At 39.8% G+C, this 24435-nt stretch overlaps 1 pseudogene; it reads right to left on the bottom strand.

The window, feature by feature from the left end:
- Positions 1-11556: 11556 nt before the first annotated feature.
- LOC149190272 (3'-5' exonuclease-like) lies at positions 11557-12316 on the bottom strand (annotated as a pseudogene).
- Between the last annotated feature and the right edge of the window lie 12119 nt (positions 12317-24435).

The raw sequence follows: 24435 nt of genomic DNA, 5'->3' as shown, positions 1-24435 counted from the left end.
CTAGCCTAATAGCAGGTCTAGCCACAAACAAGACATTCTATGGAAGATTTCCTTAGGTTAGAACCAATTAATAGGGCCTACCTCTTAGTACGCTTATCCTGTTTGGTGATGACCTTGCTTGCTCGCTCCAGCTATCTCCTGTTTCCTTCTTCGAACACTTGAAACAAGTAAACAACAACAAAAAACAACCGTGATAATAGAAAAATTGTAATTCAACCTACTTAAAAAGTCAAGAAGTATTAAGCCATAAACATGTGAGATGACATATTATGTAGGAAATCAATTGATAGTTGCATATATATTAAATCAAGAAGAGATTACAACCATTGTCTTGACGTTGTTGTTCTCCTCCGACAAATCTGGGTTCCCACACACTTCTGTTAGCATTCCATGATGGCCTCAACAATGATAGCTTTAAGGCTCTTCCCTTTAGTCTTCACACTAAACCAAATTCATACTTCTCCCTCACACACAACTAGAGAGCTACAACTATGAATAACTTGTTGATTACTCCAAACTTAATTAGCACTATCACACCAACACTAACACTAACACTAGCTTGTGATTGGGAAAAAGGGAGGTTTATATAGCATGAATGGATGGGAGATGGTTCCTCTTCTAATGGGAGAAGGTATTATCTCTTGAGGTAGTTCCATCCTAATAGGGGAAAGGAGCCCAAACTGACATCCTTGACTCCATCCAGCCCAACCATTTACCAGACTTCCGTTACGAAGCTTCTAGAGCTGGAAGCTTCGGCTCCTTATTTAAAAAACTTTCCAAAAGAGGATCAACGTGACTAGAACAAGGCTCAGTCACTCTAGTCGGCGCTAGGGACAGTTATAATCCCTACATATTGGTGCGAGGAGAACAAGGGCCATTAGCGTCGGTCTTGTAAATTGGGAAAAACAAAAGATTTTTGGGAAATGATGCAAAAGGGAATTGTTCTACTCATGAATAGGGACACAATGGGAGTTTCTTCATGAAGGGGAAGAATGTAGGGTTCACTGTAGAGGTCCTCCAAGATCATGGAACAGGGAGTGCAGGGACAATGAGAAAATGTAGTGTAACAGGCTATGCACCAACTATGACTAAGTTTCTCCCAATGGGAGGCCTGACTTAAATTCTTAATTGTGTCCACTACCAATCGAGAATCCCCTTCTATCACCAATCTTTTGTAGCCTACTTTTTGGGCTAAGAGCAGGCCCTGTTTAACTACAGTGAACTTTGCCTCATTGTTTTTGGCATACCCACAGTCTCCAATGAAGATTAATTTGGTTTTCATTTTATGATATGTGAATAATCCCCTAAAACTCGCATTTCCAGGATTTCCTTTCGAGACCCCGTAAAAGCTTAATTTCATAAAACCTTGCGAAGGCCTTGTAAAATTTATTGATGATGATGTAGGGGCATGAAAAATTTTCCAAGAATTGGGAGCTATCATGATTGTTGATAAATTCAACAGTTTCGAGATTGTAGCTTCTGCTGTGGCGACTTGCCAGTCATCCGGGTGCCATTTCTCTGATAAAATAGTCTCTCTTATGTTTTGTGTGATCCCTTCCCATATTATCTCCTGAGCATTCTGTCTATCTTTGAAAATTCTACTATTTCTTTCTTTCCATATGGCCCAAACTATAAATCCCAAGGCTAAGTTCCAAGCTCTGTTGACAACGGGGCTCGAGAAAATCCCTTTATGCCATTGGATTATGGTTTCTTTGATACTCAGGGGATCTCTATCTAGATGACCAAAAACATTCCTGAGTTGGTTCCATTTTTGGTTTGCAAAAGGGCAAGTGTTCAATAGATGTTCTAGAGTTTCGATGTGTTGTCCACAAAGAACGCACCAGGAGGGGCCTTGTTGGCCTTATTTAGTCAATTTAGTTTCCTAAATTGCTCTACATAAATTATCAATCCAGGAATCATAAATTGATGAAGTGTGGTGCACCATATGTGCTTAGTTAACCCTTTTTATTACTTCGTTGTTTTATATTTTATATTGTTTTTAGGGGTTTTGTTTCTTATGTTAGAATCTAATTTCTAAAGAAAAGAGAAAATGAAACAAATCAAAACTTTGAACAGTTAGATTAATCTAAGCCGACAAAATATCTATGAAAAGAAAGAAAAAATAAAACTGTTGCAATTTAAACTAAAGGCAAAAGTAAAACTGGAAGGAAGGTAAACAAATCCCATTCATAACTTCATATATTGCCAATTTTGCTCTTAAGGAACTAAAAAGGCTCAGGAAACATAAACTTATGTAATGAGTATCCTACTAAGCAAAGAGCATAATCCCATCCATAATAATAATATTTCGCCAATTTTGCCAACAACTACTTGCAAATTAGTTATCAACTAAAAAGGCTCTAGAAACATCATCACATAGCATGAGAGAATGACACTAAACTATCTAATTTTCCCATCCATAATCATAATATTTTGCCAATTTCGCCAACAACTACTTGCAAATTAGCTATCAACTAAAGTGGCTCTAGAAACATTATCATATAGCATGAGAAAATGATCTAATAAGCAAATACAAGAACGTAAAGAAAACCTAATCTACTATGTGCTCTAATGCTCCAATCACTAATCGGAAAATAGGAAGACTACTTTCTTGGAATATTTTGTTAAGCATAGATTACACAGTTAGATAAATCTACAATCAACCGGTTGAACACACTTGCATGAATTAAAATTGCATGAATGGAAAATCTAAACTATCAAACTTGAAAGCAATAAAATGACATACTTGAATGAAATCAAAGCAAAACTTCAAAACAAAATCTACTCTACCTTACATTCTAATGTGCTCCATGACATCTACTTCACATCTCCTTCCATGTTGAGAACATCAAAGCTTTATTCAAATTCTTCAAAATTACAAAGTACAACAAAGCTCTCCAAAGCTTTCCAAAGCCATCAAGGAAGAACTACAAGCTCCAAGCTAAAGAGCTACCAAAAAGCTACAAGCTTAAGAACTAAAAATCTAAGCTAACAAATGAAGGAGAGAGATCTCCTATTTATACAAAAAGATGAGAAGCCATCTCATTAATGAGAGTCCATGAATCTCTCCCTCTACCTCTAGAGTCCTAATCAAAATAGGAACTGATAAGACACATGTCTTCTTAGAGTTTCAATACAATTAGGAGATGTGACACATATCCTCATGATCCCATGATTCTCTCCACTCAAATTCGAATTTGGCCTTAGGGTGCCACATAAAGGTCTTTTAGAAGCCTCCTTTTGACCTACACATGTCAACAATCTCAACCCACTTGTTACGTATAAGCATATGCACATTATTTTTTAATTTTTAACCACAAATTCACTTAAAAAGGCTAAGAAGTGATAAAGTTTGGAAAAACATAAATGTGGCCCAATGATAATGAAAGTGGGATGAATGTAGTGACATAGTAGTGAAATGGAGGTGATATAATGGACATAATAGTGAAAGTGTAATGGAAATGAATGACAATTTCAAGACCCAACGGGCCTCTTTTCTTAAGTTGGTCCCATGTGAGGATTCTCCCATGACCAACCAACCATAGGAACTGAACAATTTTCGACCATAATTTGCTCGTCCAGATCTTCTTCCATAGAGGGCATGTGGATGATAACTTTTAATTTACAATAACTTTATTGAATTTTTTCCAGGAAGGAAGGGAAATTGAATTAAGGGGTATTGTATGGAAACCTAAGAAGATAATCAACTCTAATTGCATGGCAAAGGTTTTGAAGAAGTAACAATGAGGGGTAATTGCACAATTGTGTTCACTAGATGTTTAAACATCTAATCCATCCATTTATCAAGATCTCCAAGGAGTCCTTGACAATCATTCCAAGGTATTGGAGACTCCCAAAGGTCTCCCACCAATTCATGATCATTGTCATGATATTCACTTGATTCCAATAAGTGTTCCTCCAAATATCAGACCTTACAGATATCCCTATGCCCATGAGAAGAGTGAAAATTGAACGTATGGTAGCAAAAATGCTAGAGGAGGTATAATTCAACCTAGCCAAAGTTCTTTCTCTTCTTTAGTAGTATTGGTGCACAAGAAAGATGGATTGTGGTGTATGTGTCCAAATTATAAATAGATCAACAATCTCACTATTAAAGGTAAATTTCCCATTAATGTCATTGATGAAGTGTGGGATGAACCACATGGAGTAATTTCCTTCATCAAATTGGATGTTAATTTAGGATATCATCAAATTAGAATGATGACAAAATACATTCTAAAAACAACATTCAAAAATCATGAAGGCCATTGTAAATTTTTGGTCATGCCTTTTGGCCTTACTAATGCACCTTCCACATTTTAAGGTTTGATTAGTATTTTTTGATGATATACTAATCTACAACATGTCTTGGAAATATCATGTTCATCATGTTGATAGGGTGCTCAAATTATTGGAGGAGAAACAATTGTATGCAAAACCCTTCAAATGTTTCTTTGGGGTATAGGAAGCATAATATTTGGGTCATATTATATCTCATGAGGGTGTTAAGCTAAACCCTACCAAAATTAAATCCATAAAGGAATGGGAAATCTCAACAACCTTAAGGCATCTTTGATAATTTCTCAGGTTGACAAGTTATTATCGCAACTTTGTTAAGAATTATGGGAAAATAGCAACACCTCTAACAACATTACTGAATAAAGATGCATTTTTTGGGAATCTAGAAGCAACTAAGGCATGTTAACATATTAAAGAGGCAGTGTGTTGAGTTCTAGTCTTAGGTACACTAAACTTCACAAAAACCTTTTATTTTGGAATGTGACGCCTTAGGAAATGTCAATGGTGATGTTTTAATGCAAGAAGGAAGACCCATTTCTTTCGAAATTCATCTAATCAAGGGAAAGAATTTAAACAAACCTATTTACGCGAAGGAAATGTTGGCAATAGTGCATGCCCTAAAGTAATGACGCTCTTACCTAATGGGAGGACATTTCAATGTAAAAATAGATCATGATAGTTTTAAATACTTCATGGAACAAAAGTTATCTTAAGAGGAGCAGAAAAATGGGTCACAAAGATTTTGGGTTATGACCTTGAAATCATTTCGAAAAAGGGAAGCAAAAAGTTGTTGCAGATGCACTCTCGAGAAGGGATGAGCATGTGGAGGCATTGCTTTGTGCCACTTCTATTATCTAACCTAATTGGATAATCGAAGAAAGGGAGGAATGGGAGAATGAAAAAGAATTTTGGACACTCATTCAAAAGCTGCGGCAATATCCAAGTGCATCTGATACATTTATCTGGAAAGATGGTTCATTATGGTACAAAGATCGCTCATACCTAAATAAGAACTCCCAACTCAGAAAAAGGTTCTTTTGGAATTGCACACCTCTCCTATAGGAAGTGATCCAAGTGGATGTTGGTGGCCACCCTCCTATTCCACTTGGACCCCCACCACTATATCTTTCAGTTTTTTAGTTTCCTTAATTGTAGCACAATTTACTATTTTTGGCAGTTTTTTGGGTCGTGAACTTCTGGAGCCTTATTGAGGCCCTAAACAACGTTTTCTTGGGAATATAAAGGCCAACATGGGTCACTAATTAATGTTGGCCACTTGAAATTTGTAGTCCTCGGATAGATCTTTCTAACGAGGTATTGTGTGCGTCAAACGGAAATCGTATGCCAAAGTTACGACCTCGGGAAGTTGATGTACCAATTTACCCAAATGGGGCCAATAGCTTGGCACTTCATCTCCTAGGGTTAGGTTTTTGGATGTTTAGGGTTTCCCATTGTTTTTCAATAATAAATAGGCCTTTGAGCCTCATTGTAAATAGTTCAAAGGCATGTGGCCACCGCATATCTTCTCAGAGATAAGCTACCATCGTCTGAGCTAGTCTTTCCATTTTGTTTGTAAGCATATTTTAGTGTTTGATATTAATGAAATGAAGAATTATTTTTGCTACATCTTTGTATTTATTATTATATCTGTAATTTGTTTTGTTCCTGTTTAAATTCGAATCAGTGGTATCAGAGTGGTCTTATCTTTCTCTGTTTTTCTTTGCATGTCCCCAGCGAGCTCGTGATATATGGAGTTAGGGCTTGAACTGGTCGAACCTTTGAGGGACCAACCTCGCAAATCTTGGTGGCCTTCCATGGGGGAAGAAAAGAAAGACGAGGGGGAGAGGAAATCCTTTCAAAATATTGCTCGAATAAGCCCTCAAGTGACAGAGGAATGCGATGATGGACAACTTTTCCCAAATTCTTCAGCGGCTACCCAAGGGCAACACATCTATTTCCAACAACTACTCTGGAAGAACCACACCCTTTAAGGTACAAGTTAACTTTGACATTACCATATTTGAGGGTCAAATGGCTATGGACGTTGTAGATAAATGGTTAAATTTGCTAGAAGGATATTTTTATGTTCATGATTTTTCCAGCCAGGAAAAGATTACTTTTTCTCTTCTCAAAGCCCCCCCCACATTTAGGACTAGTGGGAAACCTAGTGTGAGGAGAAGGATGAAAGTACGCCCTCACCATATTCGACCACACCCACTTGGGATTCGTTCCGGGACGCCATCAAGGAGAAGTACTACCCTATCGAGAGCTATGAGGATAAATACATAAAGTGGACCACAACGCGACAGGGAAGGGACCAAGATGTGTCAGAGTTTACCAATTTTTTTCATACTCTTCGCACAAAGTTGGGTATCAAGGATTCTGAGAAACATTTGGTACTCAAGTACCGTGGCTGCCTACAGAGGTACATCTAGGATGAGATGGAGTTCCTAGAAAACTCCCCACTCAACACAACGTGTCAATACGCTATCAAGATCGAGTAGAAGCTTAAACAGAGAAAGTGAAACTTTGGATCTACGAATCTGAAGCAAGGGAAAGGCTCCCCCAAACCACAGAGGAAAGGGCAAGGCTAAGGTGGGGCGACCGTGGATAACCCGCCAAAACTGCAAGAAAGAACAACATGATGAAGATAGAGAAGGACATGGGAAAGTGGTGTGAGTTCCATAAGAGCTCCACTCATAACACAAGTGAGTGTCAAACCAAGCAGTCACTGGTGGCTGAACTCAAGGATTCCAAGTCTGATGCATGTTCCAACTCTAATTAAAAACCTGACAAGGGGGATGAAAAAGGGAAGTAGATCATTGATGCAGAGCCGAGTGCCACTATGGCCACAACCAATATCCAGAAGATTGAGCCTGAAGATCCAGAAGAGGGGGAGTGCCTATTCCACTCACAGATGTGGGTGAAGGGTTCTTCATTGTAGTTCATTGTCGACAACGGGAGCCAAAAGAACCTCATTTCAACAAAAATCATGAAGCGTTTGGGCATACCAACTACATAACATCCACAGTCGTATACCATCGGGTGGCTTCACCAAAGACGAGATCTTTGCGTCAGCCAACAGTGTCGCCTTTCCTATAGCATCAAGCCCGTGACGGATGAGGTACTGTGTGATGTTGCTCCTCTTGAAGTTTTTGCTGTATTATTAGGACAACCATACGTATGGAAGCAGCATGTTGTATGTGATTCTAGACCTCGCTCTGTTATTATTTCTTTGGGTACTAAGTTATACAGGATACCATAGGTAGCCCCATCTATTGCCATCTCTTTGATATCTACTAAGCAATGTAGTAAGGTCATCTCCCATAATGGAAAATTTGTTTTCTTTTTTACTCACTCTCAAAGTAAAGGGAAGGTCATAGCCATAGTCATGGCTCTCGGAAAGGGTTCCTCCAAGTAGCAGATTCATGTCAATACGGTCGTGGAAGAATACAGGGACATCTTTTCCTCACCCACAGGGGTACCCTTGCATTGTCAGGTCAAGCATTCAATCGATCTAGCTCCCGGAGCACATCTATCCAACAGGCCGATATATTGCCGCTCCATTCCGGAAAATGAAGAGATTAAGCGGAAAATACAATAGTTTATGCAGAAAGGGCACATACGACCAAGTTCCTCACCTTGTGGGAGCCCAATTGTACTTGTACAAAAGAAGGATGGGACTTGGAGGCTCTACATTGATTATCGGGCACTAAACAAAATCATTGTTAGGAACAAGTATCCAATCCCATGAATTGATGACTTGTTAGACCAACTCAAGGGGGGCAAGTATTTCAGCAAGATCAATCTGAAGTCTGGTTATCACCAGGTTCCAATAGAACCCACAGATGTATGGAAGACCGCCTTTAAATCCAAGGAAGGAATTTTTGAATGGTTGGTTATGCCCTTTGGGTTAAGAAATTCCCGTGATACTTTTATGAGGCTAATGGATGACATATTGTGGCTCTTCACCAACTCACTTGTGGTGGTTTATTTGGGCTTCATCCTCATCTTTAGCAAGAGTTGGGAAGAACACTTGCAACACATTCGATAGGTCCTTCAAACCCTTCGGTAGCACAAAATGTGTGCCAACTTGGAGAAATGCACCTTTGGCATGAGTTGGGTCCAATACTTGGGTTACATTATAAATGAGCGTGGCATGCATGTGGACCTGGCCAAGATCCAAGTCATATGAGACTAACCAGCCCTGACCACACTAACGGAGCTTCATAGCTTTTTGGGCTTTGCAGATTTCTATCAGAGGTTCGTGTTGGGATTCTCACATATCACTTGGCCTTTGAGTCAAATTACTAAGGGCAAGGCAAAAGCAAAGTTTTCCTAGTCCAAGTCCCAGCAGAAGGCATTCAATGAGTTGAAGCAGCGCCTCTGCTCTGCACCTGTACTCACACTGCCAAACCTGCAGCAACCATTTGAAATCGAGACAAATGCCTCGAACTATGCTATTGGTGCAGTCCTCACCTAGCATGGGCATCTAGTGGTCTATCACAGTGAGACACTTTCTGATACAATTCAGAAGTACCCCACCTATGATAAAGAAATATATTCTATTGTGCGAGCTTGCCGACAATGAAAGCACTACATTCTAGCAAAGGAGACGGTCATCCACACCGATCACCGACCTCTTCAGTTTATACAGACACAAGGGAAGTTGTAGAACGATCGCCATCAGAAGTAGTCTACATCTCTGCAACAATTCCACTTGAACATTAAATACAAAAAGGGCAGCACCAATCATGTTGCACACTATCTCAGCGGGCCCCTAGTCGCAAAACTGACTATTGTTCTCAAGTCTTTGGTCACGAGACCTCTGGATGGCTGTAGTTATACCAAAATGATCCAGAGTTTTCCTCCACATACCACATGCTAGTAGATGGGAAGGAAGTTCCTGATTTCCACCTCTAGGATGCATTATTAAGCGAGCATGCCAAGCTTATTTGGGAGGTGCAGTACAGTCGAATCGTAGGACACTTTGGTGTTGAGAAAACTGTGGTTGTATTACAAAATCACTTTTATTGGCCCAAACTCCATTTAGATGTTGGGAAATATATCATATCTTGCAATGACTGCGCCATCGCCAAGCCAACCATCAGGAAGCAAGGCATGTACACTCCTCTGCCTACTCCTAGCCAACTGTGGGAATCCATATCCATGGACTATATGTTTGGCCTCCCTTCTACCAAGCATGGTAATGACTGTGTATTTGTGGTCGTGGATATATTTTCTAAGATGGTTATATTGGCGGCCTGCAAGAAGAGTATCACAGTAGAGGACACTACCAAACTCTTCTTTGAACGAGTATGGGTACATTTTGGGATCTCGCAGACCATTATATCAGATCGGGATAGCAGGTTCCTGAGCACATTTTGGTCAAGCCTCTAGACACTATTGGACACCAAGCTCACCAAGTTGACTACCTTCCATCCCCAGACTGATGGTCAGACAGAGGTCGTCAATAGGATGATATTGCACATACTTTGCATGTACAAATCCAAGCATCCTCGAACCTGGGATGAGAGTCTTCCATATGTGCAACACAGTTATAATAGAGCTCTCCATAGCTCGACTAGTCACAATCCCTTTCAAGTGGGTCTAGGATTTCAACCATTGTGTCTAATTGATGTTGTCATGCCTCATGTGACTACACAGACAGAATCCACACATGTATTGTTTGAGGTTGATAAAGCAACCAGATTTGTTGAACGCATCCAACACATCCACTAGTAGGTTCACGACATCTTGGAGAAGTCATATGCCAAGTACAAGTAACGACATGATCAACATCGGGTGCCACACAAGTTTCAGGTGGGCAATAAATTTTGGTTGCATTTGCAAAAAGAACGCCTTACCGGAGCCCATCGGAAGCTCAGACCACTCTAATATGGTCCTTACACCATTACCAAGGCTGTGGGAGACAATGATTTTGAGATTAGAATTCCCCCATTCCTTGGCCTGTACCCGATGTTCAAAGTGGACTGCCTTCGACCATACTTCCCACCATTACTGGACACATCAGACATTGCAAAACAACTCACACCAACAGAGTGTAATGCCCTACTTAATTTTATCATGCAAATTTTATTAGTGTTTAAATCACCTGAAAATATTGACTTATGATTATCAATAAATATTGGTACATACCTACATTTGTGAAAATGTAAACTTTTCCACTGATATAAATTTTATTATTGTTATTATTCAATTCCCAACTTGTCTTTTCAAATTTGATTTTGGAAAGGAAATGGTCTCCTTCCATTATTCCAATTCCATATCCCCAAAATGTCCTCTCAAATCTACTTGGGAGAAGATATGGTCTTCCCCAATTAATTTCCAAATTAAATATCCATATCTTATCCCCAAAATGTCCTCTCAAATCTACTTAGGAGAAGATATGGTCTTCCCCAATTAATTTCCAAATTAAATATCCATATCTTATCCCCAAAATGTCCTCTCAAATTTACTTGGGAGAAGATATGGTAAGAAAAGTCAAATGAAAGGATGAGGGGGTAGTCATGACATTAATGATAGGTGGTTGAGGTGGATGGGAGGAAGATGCATAAAAGGGGAAGGATGATGAGAGGAGAGGGGGTATCCTTGGTCTTGGTTTTGGTTTTGGAGGATTTTGTTTTGGAGGAGGGCTGTGGAGAAAGAGGAGGGAGATCAAAATTGGATCTGGGGAGTGTTGGTAAACTTGGACACACTACATCTGGTTGGACTTGGGCTCGGAGGGCTAGGGAACTTGTGGAGGTTCCCTGGGCTAGGAAATACTTCCTAGTTGGCTGGGAGGTAAATTCAGTCAGGTAGTCAAGAGGAGCATCCCAACAGAGTCAGGAGCTCAGGAGCATCTCAACTAAGCTATTGGAACAGGTATTCCTTCGTTTATTGATTACTTATGTACATGGTTGCAATGAAATTCTTACTTATTTACTTTGTGGTAAATAAATTTTAATGATATATTATCATCAAATTAATGTTTATATATAATTAAGTTATTTCCCATCTTATTGTGTTTAAAATTAGAGAAATTTAGTTTAGATAGAGGACCCTAGGAGGGAGCCTCAAACGTGGTATTGGAGCCAGTTTCAAAATCTGAGGGCTAACAGTTGCTCTCCTTCATCTAAACAGCCGTGAGTAGGGGTATCTATTTTGCCAAATGCTTAGGACCCGCACCTTACCACAACCACTTAATTGGGGGAAAACAAGTCTGGTTTCTTTATGAATAAACCCTAAAAGACAACATCAGTTTTCAGACTTCAAGAGTTTCTTACCAATCACAAGAGAAACGAAGGCATCGATGCAAGCATACTGAATCTGCATATACTGTAGAATTTCCCATGCCCAATTGCTCATAGAAAGGCGTAAGCCCAGAACCTACATAGCCAAACCCTTAAGCTCAGCCTGCTTGAGTTCCCGCCTCTCCAGCGTTTCGGCTGCCAAGGCACCAAGATCAATCTGACCTCCACATTCCAAACCGTGATCACTCATCAGCTTCTCCACGTCACGCCCAATACCCACACCTACTAGTTTAACTCCTGGATCTTTCAAAAACCTAACCAGGGCTTCCGGAATAAAATTCAGAAACAACATCTGAATAATCAAGCAGCCATTGTCAGTACAGAGCTGGAGCAAGGTAGTGTCGTTCTCCCATCCCTTTTGAAAATTGGGATGCCATTCCAGATCAAACCCTACAATTTCCTGCCCTGTTTGTTGATTAACCCAATTCTCTACAACGCTACCGTCACTTGTAACTGTCGTTTGTATGGATTTTTCCTTGAAGCAAACCATAGTTGTAGGTCGGATTTGTATCTATTACTATTCCTGCTTCCTGGCATGTTTGCTGACTAACCGAGTTGTCTATTGCGGGATCTTGCTGACCAACCCAATTGTCTACAGCGGGACCATCATCCGTGACAGTCGTTTGTATATATTTTTCCTTGAACTGGACCTCAGTGCAGGTGGTATTTGTATTTGGAATCATTCCTGCCTCTGCTTCTGCCATTCGAGTATAGTTCAAGCTGTCTTCCCGCGCAGGCCGAATTAAGTTGGTATTGATGTATCAGATGGTTGACAGAGGATACCCCTCTTTCTTCAGACATTATAGGTATTTATAGGCAAATATTCATTCCCTATGAGCTGTCCAGAATCATGGACGAATAGGGAGGAGCCAGTGTCCCCATTCATGGTTAAGCGGATTGATAACTTTACACTAGGTGAAGGTGTTATGCCTGCCAACTTTAAAGGTTCTTCATGATCCTGAGCTCATTGATGAAGCCAACTCCATCATCCATTTCTCATCCAAAGATCCAAGAGAAGAAAATTGGTAGACAAGCGGAGAACCTTGGAATTTGTTTCCAAAGCATTGCTCTTGCAAAATTGTTCGAAGCTTCATATGCCCCCACTTTTTCATCTCGACACCTTTATGATAGCTAGGCACAGATGCCACCAAACGAACCGATGCACTGCTATAGTCAAACCTCCTAAAGTATGCTACATTGATCTTGACATCACCGATTTTTGGCAATGTGACATGGCATCCAGACCACTCCAAAGCCTCGAGATATTCAACTAGATTTAACAAGAATACTAATTTAATAATATTGGAATTATAAATTATATAGATGATTTAATTATTATTTTTATTTCCGAATGGGCCATTTTGATATAATTAATTAAAATAATATATTAGAGTTTACCTTTTGATTATTAAATTAATACACAATGTAACAAAATTTCTTAGAATAATAATAATTTAATACTAAATAACATTGGAATGATATTATTTAATTAAATATGAACGATTATACATGACCATTATATTTAAGAATGGATTATATAAATATTATATTATTCATACTCAAAATTAACAAAGGAACTCTCTTAGTATATAAGCTAATAATAATAAATTATATGCAGTTTCTAAGAATATTAATAATATAATTAGTGGTTTGACTAAGACCTTTGGTCAAAATTAGCCGTTGGCATTATAGCCGTTGGAATCTCTGCACACTCTATTTAAGCAAGCTTAGCCAGATTGGTTCTTCAACTTGTCCTGACGATGAACCACACTGGTTGGTTCGAAACGCGTCGACAAAAGATTGATTATGTGATTTTGCCGAAGATTATCTAAACAAATAACACATTACTGGCCCTCCATGTCTAACCCTTGTTAAAATCACATCTTATTTGGATGCAATCATAATTAGTGGCAATGGTTTTTCTATTTCCATAATTACTTGTCAATTTTATAACTACTATCTCACCCCTTGATATTTTTTTCTTTATTTGTCCAATAGACATTGCTCCCTTGCTCCTTGCTGACTAGTGCATACTTTCAATCTAAACCCCTTGTTGTGTAACTTATTCACTAGTTTACTGTAATTTCTTCTTACATGCTTTGAGAAATCCAATGTTGAATCTCTAATCTTGGCCAAAAGATGTTGAAGCTCCTAATGTCAATATGCTTATTCATCAGCCATGAAGTTAACTATTGAGTTGCCCATGATCACTAATCTGTCAAATATGGAATTTACCATTTTTGTCGGACCTTGAAAATTAAATTGATTAGACGAGTGTTGTTAGTTGTTTCAGGGCCAATTCTTAGCACGGACATTGGAATGCTTTCATGGTCTTTCGACACCATTCTTTTCGTCTACCAGAAACCAATCCGGTAGCAGAACATGTATCCCCTAGCAAAGGTTGCTAGATCCTACAGAATCCAATGCAGATCAAGGGATCCAATCTGTACCATAACCTAGATCTTCATGATAGGGTGACAAATCTAATAACTCAGTTTTCAGCTTTAGTATGGGTTTCGTTATCTTTTTATAAAAATAGGAAATCTTAAATATGTAAAGAAATTTTGTATGGATCATGGTTCTAGAAGTTTGTCATTTATAAGGAACAGGACACCATCTGCTTGGAATTGTTTTTGTCTTACAGTGACGAATTTTAAAGCATTAATTTTGAATCTGTTATACTTGTCACTCAACATAGCAAAATTAGATAGCAGGAAGCTTGAATATCTTGCGACATGTAGCCCTACAGGTATAGCTAGAGCCATCATACTACTATTGTAATATAATAAAATTTCATTTTGAAAAAAAAGGGTTCATTTAGCGTGACCCCAGTCACGGCACAAGGATTGGACACAGGTATTGCCAATCAGGTGATTAAAAATGCAAAGGAATTCATGAGAATTTGTACCTTTAAATGAAAGATATGGGCAGTTGAAAAGTTTCGCTAGGAAATACTTCCTAGTTGGCTGGGAAGCAAATACTTCCTAGTTGGCTGGGAAGCAAATCCAGTCGGGTAGTCAAGATGAGCATCCCAACAGAGTCAGGAGCTCAGGAGCATCTCAACTAAGCTATTGGAACATGTATTCCTCTATTTATTGATTACTTATGTACATGGTTGTAATGAATTTCTTACTTATTTACTTTGTGGTAAATAAATTTTAATGGCATATTATCAGATCAATGTTTAGATATAATTAAGTTATTTCCCATATTATTGTGATTAAAATTAGGGAAATTTAGTTTTAGGTAGAGGAACCTAGGAGGGAGCTTCACACAGAGTTAGACCCAGATTGCATGGAAAAGGCCACAATTAATCAGATTATGGACACACAGGTCAAGAACACTCACCAGCATAAGATCCAACTATATCGGGTTGTCAAAGCTGGCCAACTTGTGCACTAATACAAGTGGCTCACTAGGGACCAAGTTCAACAGAAGTTTCCCCATCTCATGGAGGTACTCAACGCAATGGGGACCATTGCTTCCTAAAGGGGGAGGACTGATCCAGGTGGATGTTGGTGGCCACTCGCCTATTACACTTGGACACCCACCACTATCTCTTTCAGTTTTTCAGTTTCCTTAATTGTAGAACAATTTACTATTTTTGGAAGTTTTTCAAGTTCTCAACTTCTAGAGTTGTCTTGAGGCCTTGTACGATGGTTTTTTGGGAAAATTGGGGCCAACATAGGTTTTTTATTGATGTTAGCTACTCAAAAGTTGTATTCCTCGGATAGATATTTCTAATGATGTATTGTGCACATCAAATGAAGATCGTATGCCAAAGTTAAGACTAGGAAGTTGATGTACCAATTTACCTAAACGGGGCCCATAGATTGGCGCTTCATCTCCTAGGGTTAGGTTTTTGGATGTTTAGGGTGTCCTATTATTTCTCAATAATAAATAGGCCTTTCAGCCTCATTGTATCATAGTTCAGAGGCATGTAGCCGCCACATCTCTTTTGAGAGATAAGCTACCATTGCCTGAGCTAGTCTTATTTCCATTATGTTTGTATGCATATTTCAGTATTTGATATTAATGAAATGAAGTGTTATTTCTGTTGCATCTTTGTATATATGGTTATATATCTAAGTTTTTGCATTCTTGTTTAAATTCGAATCAATGGTATCAGAGCGATCTGCTCTTTCTCTGTTTTTCTTTTCATGTCTCCAATGAGGTCAGGATATAAGGAGTTAGGGATTGAACTGGTCGAACCTTTGCAAGACCAGCCTCACAAATCTCGACGGCCTCCCATGGGGGAAGAAAAGAAAGATGAGGGGGTAGGATATCCTTTCAAAATATTGCTTGAAGAAGCCCTCAAGTGACATAGGAATGCAATGATGGACAACTCTGTCCAGATCCTTTAGCGGCTACCCAAGGGCGACGTATCTACTTCCAATAAATACTCTGGAAGCGCCACACCCTAACAGGTACAAGTTAGCTTTGACATTCCCATATTTGAGGGTCAGATAGATGCGGAAGATGTAGATAAATGGATAAATCTACTAGAAGGATATTTTTCTGTTCAAGATTTTTCCAGCCGGGAAAATATTAGTTTTTCTCTTCTCAAAGTCGCCCCCCACGTCAAGGATTGGTGGGAAACCTACCATGAGCAAAAGGATGAAAGTAAGCCCTCACTATTTTCTGTCGCACCCACTTGGGATTCATTCCGGGATGCCATCAAGGAGCAGTACTACCCTCTCGGGAGCTATGAGGATAAATACATAAAGTGGACCACACTGCAACAACGAAGGGACCAAGACATGCCAGAGTTTACCAATGTTTTCATACCGTTCACACGAAGTTGGGTATCAAGGATTCCGAGAAACATTTGATACTCAAGTACCGCGATTGCCTACACAGGTACATCCTGGATGAGATGGAGTTCTTGGACATATCCTCGCTCGACACAACGTACTGATACGTTATCAAGATTGAGCAAAAGCTTAAAAAGAAAAAGTGTTACTTTGGATCTGTGAATCTGAAGCAAGGGAAAGGCGCCCCTAAAACACAGAGAAAAGGGCAAAGCCAAGGTGGGGTGACCCAAGATAACTCCTCGAAGCCGCAAGTAAAGAACAACACCACAAAGACAGAGAAGGACACGGGAAAGAGGTGTGAGTTCCATAAGAGCTCCACTCACAACACAAGTGAGCGTCGAGCCAAGCAATCACTGGTGGCCGAACTGAACGCTTCTAAGTTTGACGCATGTTCCGACTTTGAGTTAGAGCCTGACAAGGGGAATGACAAAGGGAAGCAGATCATTGATGCAGAGCTTAGTGCCACTGTGGCCACCACCAAGATCCATAAGATTGAGCCTGAAGATCCATAGGGGGATGACTGTTCCACTCACAAATGTGGGTGAAGGGTTCTTCGCTGCAGTTCATTGTCAACAACCGGAGCCAAAAGAACCTCATTTCAGTGGAGGTCGTGAATCGTTTCGACTTACTAACTATAGTACATCTGCAACCCTATACCATCGGGCGGCTTCACCAAGGACGAGCTCTCTATGTCAGCCAGTAGTGTTGCCTTCCCTACAACATCAAGCCCTTTACAGATGAGGTACTGTGTGATGTTTCTCCTCTTGAAGTTTGTGATGTATTATTAGGAAAACCATACTTATGGAAGCAACTTGTTGTATATGAGTCTAGACCTCACTCTATTATTATTTCTTTGGGTACTAAGTTATACAGGATACCGAAGGTAGCCTCGCCTACCGCCATCTCTTTGATCTCTGCTAAGCAATGCAGTAAGGTCATCTCTCAAACTGAGAAATTTGTTGTCTTTCTAATTCACTCTCAAAGTAAGGGGAAGGTCGTAGCCATAGCCATGTTCCTCGGGAAGGGTTCCTCCAAGAAGCAGAAGCAAGTGGATACGGTTGTGCAATAATATAGGGATGTCTTCTCCTCACCCACAAGGGTACCCTTGCATTGTTAGGTCAAGCATTCAATCGATCTGACTCTCAGAGCACCTCTACCCAACGGGCCGATATATCACCGCTCCATTCTGGAAAATGAAGAGATCAAGTGGAAAATATAGGAGTTGTTGCAGAAAGGGCACATCCAACCAAGTTCCTTGCCTTGTGGGAGCCCAATTGTACTTGTACAGAAGAAGGATGGGACCTGGAGGCTCTGCATTGATTATCGGGCACTAAACAAAATCACTGTCAGGAACAGGTATCCAATCCCATGGATTGATGACCTGCTAGACCAACTCAAGGGGGCCAAGTATTTTAGCAAGATCGATCTGAAGTCTGGTTATCACCAGGTTCCAATAGAGCCCACAGATGTATGGAAGACCGCCTTTAAATCCAAGGAAGGCATTTTTGAATGGTTGGTTATGCCCTTCAAGTTGACAAATGCCCCTGCTACTTTTATGAGGCTAATGGATGACATCTTGCGACCCTTCACCAACTCGTTCGTGGTGGTTTATCTAGACGACATCCTCATCTTCAACAAGAGTTGGGAAGAACACTTGCAACACATTCAATAGGTCCTTCAAACCCTTCGACAACACAAACTATGTGCCAACTTGGAGAAATTCACATTTGGCATGAGCCAGGTCCAACTCTTGGGTTATATCATAGATGAGCATGGCATGAATGTGAGCCAGACCAAGATCCAAGTCATTCGAGATTGGCCAGCCCCGACGACTCTAATGGAGCTTCGCAACTTTTTGGGCATTGCAAATTTCTATCGGAGGTTCGTGTTGGGATTCTCCCATATCACTTGGCCTTTGAGTTAGATTACTAAGGGCGGGGCGAAAGCAAAGTTTTCTTGGTCCGAGTCCCAACAGAAGTTGTTCGCAGCTTTTTGGGTGTTTCAAATTTCTATCAAAGGTTCGTGTTGGGATTCTCCTATATCACTTAGCCTTTGAGTTAGATTACTAAGGGCGGGGTGAAAGTAAAGTTTTCCTGGTTCGAGTCCCAACAGAAGGTGTTCATTAAGTTGAAGCATCGCCCCTACTCTACACGTATACTCACACTGCCAGACCTGCAACAACCATTTGAAATCGAGACAGACACCTCAGCCTATGCTATTGGTGCAGTCCTCACCCAACATGGGCATCTAATGGCCTATCATAGTGAGACACTTTTCCAATACAATTCGGAAGTACCCCACCTATGATAAAGAGATGTATTCCATCGTGTAGGCTTGCCAACAATGGAAGCAGAACATTCTGGGGAACGAGACGATCATCCACACTGATCACTGACCTCTTTAGTTTATACAGACACAAGGGAAGTTACAGAACAATCACCATCAGAAGTGATCTACATATTTGCAACAACTCCACTTGAACATTAAATACAAAGGGGCAACACCAATCATGTTGCAGACTACCTTAGTCGGCCCCCAGTTGCAGGACTGATTACTATTCTCAACTCTTGTGGTCACGAGACCTCTCGATGGTCGCAACTATACAAAAATGATCGAAAGTTCACCTCCACATACTAGATGCTAGCAGATGGAAAGAAAGTTCCTAATTTCCACCTCCAGGACGCATTATTATGCTACCTAGGATACCTTTTTGTTCCTTCAAGCGAGCATGCCAAGCTGATTTGGGAGGCGCACTACAGTCAGGTCGCAGGACACTTTTGTGTGGAGAAAATTGTGGTTTTATTACAAAAGTACTTTTATTGGCCCAAACTTCGACTGGATGTTGGGAAATATATCAGATCTTGCATTGCCTACACCATCACCAAGTCAACCATCAAGAAGCAAGGCGTGTACACTCCTCCGCATACTCCTAGCTAGTTGTGGGAATCCATATCCATGGACTATATGTCTGGCCTCCCTTCTACCAAGCATGGTAATGATTGTGTATTTGTAGTCGTGGATAGATTTTCTAAGATGGCTATATTGGCAACCGAAAAAAAGAGTATCACAACAAAGGACACTTCCAAACTCTTCTTTGAACGAGTATGGGTACATTTTGGGATCCCGCAAACCATTATATCAGATCAGGATAGCAGGTTCTTAAGCACATTCTGGTCAAGCCTCTAGGCACTATTAGACACCAATCTCACCAAGTTGATTGCTTTCCATCCCCATACTGATGGCCAGACGAAGGTCGTCAATAGGATGATAGTGCACATACTCCGCATGTACAACTCCAAGCATCCTCGAACCTGAGATGAGAGTCTTCCATATGTGCAACACTGTTATAACAAATCTCTCCATAGCTTGACTGGTTGCAATCCCTTTCAAGTGGGTCTAAGATTTCAACCATTGTGTTTGATTGATGTTGTCATGCCTCATGCGACTACACAGACATACTCCTCACATGTATTGTCTAAGGCTGATAAAGAAACCATATTTATTGAACGCATCCACCAACAAGTTCACGACATCTTAGAGAAGTCAAATGCCAAGTAAAAGCAACGACATGATCAACATTGGGTGCCACACAAGTTTTAGGTGGGCGACAAACTTTGGTTGCATTTGCAAAAATAACGTTTTACGGGAGCCCATCGGAAGCTTAGACCACTCCGATATAGTCCTTACACCATTACCAAGGTTGTGGGAGAGAATGCTTTTGAGTTCAGCATTCCCCCATTCCTTGGCCTGCACCCGGTGTTCAATGTGGACCGTCTTCGACCATACTTCCCACCATTACTAGACACATCATACATTGCAGAACAACTCACACCAACAGAGTTAAACATAAACTACATGGAATAGGTCACAACTGATCGGATTATGGACACACAAGTCAAGAACACTCACCAACAGAAGATCCAACTATATCGGGTTGTTAAATTTGGCCAACTCCTACACTAAGGCAAGTGGCTCACTAGGGACCAAGTTCAATAGAAGTTTCCCCATCTCATGGAGGCACTCAACGCAATGTGGACCATTACATCCTGAGGGGGGAGGACTAATCCAGGTGGATGTTTGTGGCCACCCTCCTATTCCACTTGGACCCTCACCACTGTCTCCTTCATTTTTTATTTTTTATTTTCAGTTTCCTTAATTGTAGAACAATTTACTATTTTTGGTAGTTTTTCGGCACCTGAACTTCTAGATCCGTTTTGAGGCCCTAAACGACATTTTTTTGGAAAACCGGGGCCAACATGGAATGCTAACCGATGTTGGCCACTCAAAAGTTGCATTCCTCGAACAAATATTTCTAACAAGGTATTGTGCATGTCAAACGAAGATCGTATGCCAAAGTTACGACCTCGGGAAGTTGATGTACCAATTTACCCAAACGAGGCCCATAGTTTGGCTCTTCATCTCCTAGGGTTAGGTATTTGGATGTTTAGGGTTTCCCATTGTTTCTCAATAATAAATAGGCCTTTGAGCCTCATTGTAACATAGTTCAGGGGCATGTAGCCACCACATCTCTTCTCAGAGATAAGCTACCATCGCTCGAGCTAGTCTTATTTCCATTCTATTTGTAAGCATATTTAAGTGTTTGATATTAATGAAATGAAGTGTTATTTATGTTGCATCTTTGTGTTTATGGTTATATATGTAATTTGTTGCATTCCTGTTTAAATTCGGATCCGGAAGGCACTTAGGATTTTTAAAAACTTATCACGGTGTTAATAAGGATTTTTTCTTGAATGATATTAAATAGAATGTTTGGTTTGCCAACAAAATAAAGTTGAGACAATTAAGACCGCAAATATTTTACAACCATTAACCATTCCATGTCAGCGTTGGGAGGAGGTATTGATGGATTTTATCACAAGTCTACCCAAGTCTGAAGGAAAGAGTGTCATTATGTTGGTAGTTGATAGACTTACTAAGTATGCACACTTTTGTGCACTATCTCATCCTTCCAAAGCTAGTATAGTCACTACTGCACTTCTGGAAATAGTTTAAAATCTACATGGAAACCCAAAGATTATTATAAGTGACATAGATCCCATTTTCACTAGAAATTTTTGGACATAATTATTTTCTTGTATTGGTACTCAAATAGCTCATAGTCCATCTTATCAACCTCAATCTGATGGGCAAACTGAGATAGTGAAAAATGTTAGGAAGGATATCCTTGTAGCTTCGTATCTAATAAATAAACATAATGGGTCAAGTGGTTACATCTAACAGAATGGTGGTATAATACACGTATAACGCTTCCTTCCATACGGTAGCAAAAATGACCCCATTTATGGATATCATATGCCATCCATTACACAATTTCTAAGAGAGAATTCTAAGGTTCAATAAGTGGAAGATCACATCGAGCATCAACAACAAGTTTTCCAACTCTTAAAGGATAATGATGCAAGAGCATTCAACTTAGAAATATCATTGTATTTTAGTAGACATAGGGGGTCTCGTGTTTTCAAGGAAGTTGGATTCTTATGTATGTAATCATTAATGTTTTGAGTGATTAGAATATTAATTAATTAGATATTGTGAGGATATTTGTAAATGCTCTCGAATATAGGAAGACATGAGTGATTAGTGGGGATTGAGAGAGTTGGAAATCATTTGTAACTCTTATTGGTCTCATGATTCGAGGAACTAGAGAGGATTCTTAGGGATAAGTAGGAATTAAAAGTGGACTTAGAAGATATTCAAGAATTAGTTCAACAGATTAAGGATCTGGACCAAATTTAGTTCAACAGAGCCTTTTTGTATAAATTTGAGCATAAAAGGCATAGAGTGGGTTAGTCAGGAGTCAAACAGTAAGTTAGTTCGGGGGTTAGATAGGTCTGACTGTAATCCTACGGGCAGGAAGAAAAAGCCACTGATATAGAAGATCAGGCCAAGGAAGAGATTCCTGTGTAATTATTTGTTTAGTAATACAGATAACCCAATTATGAGTTTATATGGTGTGTACTGTGTAATTGAGATATAGATTGTGTATGATCTTGAGTAATTCTGCATAACATAGGTTGCAGGTGCAGAATCAGAGGAGAAGTGCAGAGAAGAGTGTTATGGCTTTACACACAGGTAGTATTGGAGAAAACCTTAAAGCCTAAGGTTTATGAAGGAAGTGTAATGACACGAGAAGTGAAGTAACAGAGTGGAGATCGAGATCAGATCAAGTGGAAACCATAAGGCGGGAGCGAATACACAGGGAGAAGGCCGAATGGGCTGTTACACGATAAGAAACAAAAGAAGGTAGTAATGCATAGGAGTCATTGGATCAATCAGATCAACGAATGAGAGCGAAGGAGATATACGACCAAGATTAAGTCGTGTAGAACAAAGTCATGAAGTTGAGTGGTGGAGATTAAGCCATGTGTTAGCAGAAGGACGAAGCGGTTTTCATGAGCGGAAAATTGTTTCTCGTGCGGCCTCAAAGCTGTAAGAAGTATTTCAATTACGGACCCGAGAAAGTTAAGAACTGTGAATTAATCCAGTTGAAGTCCGGATAGATCACAGTCGTTCGTTGGGTGATTGATCGGACAGATATACGTGCAAACAAGCGCAAACCTTAATTCAGAAAACAGATGTGATGAGGGTTATACAACAAGGTTAAAACCTCGTTGAGTTCCGATAATCAGGACCATTCATTCGGTGACTAATCAGACGGTAATCGCGTGGAAAAGTCTAAGCATGTTAACATTTCGGGCGGACCCAATGAGTTATTCAAAGAAATTTAACTTCTTTGAGTTCCGACGAGTGAATGGGTTAAGGTTGGAGATCATGCGATAGTCGCTGATCTAAAGGAGTGAAATCGACAATGGAGGTTGAACGCAATAAAGGGAGCATCGATAAATGTGCAAAATTCTGTGGAATGCGGAAAGGTAAGATTTAAGTGGTTTATGTAATATTTCTATTATACGAGAGTTATAATAGAAATAAGAGGGATTGGTGAATTCGGGTTAAGTTAAGAATAAACCAAAGTCTAAGACGAGGTTATGGTTAATAATCGTGGAGATGAAATTAATCAAAGAGTTATTAAAGTTTAGACTTTGGGTTAGTCATACGAAACGTTTTTGCATGAAGTTAATTAAGAAGCCTAAAACCTTAATGTAAGAGAAATTTTCCTAAGTAAGGAATACTGTGGAATTCCTGGGTCACACATAATGTGACATGAAATGATGTATTTGCATACTATGGGTATATGCGGCTTAGGATACGTCATTATGGTATTTGTGGCTTAGGTTGGAACCATTTGGTATCGGAGCTGGTTAAAGCTCTTTTTAATTAAAACATAATTGTGCCAAAAGCAAGTGTGATTGCGAAAGGAAGAGGAGATCAGGTTATTTGAATATGATAAGTAGAAGGTATGACATAAGATGAGAGTAAGTGATACTCTTAAGAAGAGATTGCAAAAGCATAAAGAAAGCACAGTGATGTTTGTTTTCTTGAGGAAAATGGATGTTCACTCAAATTTGAAGAGTGGATGGATACTGCTTGTGAAATCATATAGGTATTGTTTTATTTAACTCTAGTTTGAGTTTTGTAGGCTAAAGACAAAGTAAAGATTGATAGAAGCAGACACACAAGGAAAGTTGTATGTGTTCTAAAGAACAAAGTGAATGAAAGACTGGAAAAACAAGTGGCAGTGAACCTGAAGAATTCGACTGAAGGTTGGACATAGAGGACAAGAGTGTTCTCAGAAGGAAGCTGAGCAGAAGCATTTTAAAGTGGCCATAGAAATTTGGCAGCAGCAAGCTTTTGAAAGATTGGAATGATCTTTGTTTAAATATCATTACTATGCATGTAACAGTAATTAGTGAAGCATCTCAGCAAGAAGATCACAACTTGAAGAGCAGTGATGAAGGAAGCTAGTAAGGGTTTCTGAGAGAGAGTGGCAGAACCTAGTATTTCATTTGTGTTTGAAATACAAGAGGACAGTTGTGTTCTCAAAAGTGCAGATGAGTTGAAGTCTAGAGCATGGAGTGCTCATATGGTTC

This window comes from Pinus tabuliformis, chromosome 3_1 (assembly GCF_031772625.1).
Source record: "Pinus tabuliformis cultivar Carrire ecotype Pingquan chromosome 3_1, CPIR1, whole genome shotgun sequence".
NCBI classification, from domain to species: Eukaryota; Viridiplantae; Streptophyta; class Pinopsida; order Pinales; family Pinaceae; genus Pinus; species Pinus tabuliformis.
Note: the sequence above shows the minus strand (reverse complement) of the source record. Positions and strands in the feature narration are given on the sequence as shown.